Source organism: Tupaia chinensis, unplaced genomic scaffold, assembly GCF_000334495.1.
Source record: "Tupaia chinensis unplaced genomic scaffold, TupChi_1.0 Scaffold000549_1, whole genome shotgun sequence".
In the NCBI taxonomy this organism is placed as follows: Eukaryota; Metazoa; Chordata; class Mammalia; order Scandentia; family Tupaiidae; genus Tupaia; species Tupaia belangeri.
In genome coordinates this window covers 5,297,514-5,298,229 of record NW_006160061.1, presented here as the reverse complement: position 1 = coordinate 5,298,229, position 716 = coordinate 5,297,514, and positions in this window count along the sequence as shown.

Below are 716 nucleotides of genomic sequence, written 5' to 3'. Positions count from 1 at the left end.
CTGGGCACACACACACACACACACACACACACACACGCCCAGTGTGAGTTTAAGCCACTGGGTCCAAGACGCGAACCGTGGTTGACTACGTGGGAGTTCAGTGACTTAGCCATTAGGCCAACTGCTGGTCCTAATTTTTTTTTTTTTAATAGCACATACACATGAGAGAGACTGAGAGAGAGTGAGAGACAGAGACAGAAGCATCTTGGACAGGGTCTCATCATGCCACAATCTCCTTTCCCAGCCCTTCCACCCCTCAGGATCCGGGTATTTGCATGCATTCCCAGTGTGTTTTCAAGTCAGCCTCGGGATCCAAACCTGCAGTTGGCCATATGACTTCCAGCCTTGTGGAGCACTTCCATCATTACTGTGCCACAGTGTCGAGGCTCAAATTTGGCATTTTGAGCTGCACATGGTTCACTGTTCATTATCTGGACAGGACTGGGTTCTGTGTTTTCTCCTTCTACGTGTATTTTCTGCATTTCCCATGACTGTTACAATTTGTAATTTTCTGTTTCCTCCAGAATTTTCTTTTGTGTTTCTTGCATATAATGTGATTCTGTATTTTAAGTTCTTCAGCTCTTCTTGTCTGTGAATAATTTAATTTTTTCCAATTTATGATATGATCACTTTAAGTTTTTTTCTCCTGCCTAATTGCAACTCTTCTACTAGCTTGCTGATGCATTTATTTTAAATTTTTTTTTTTTTTTTTTTTT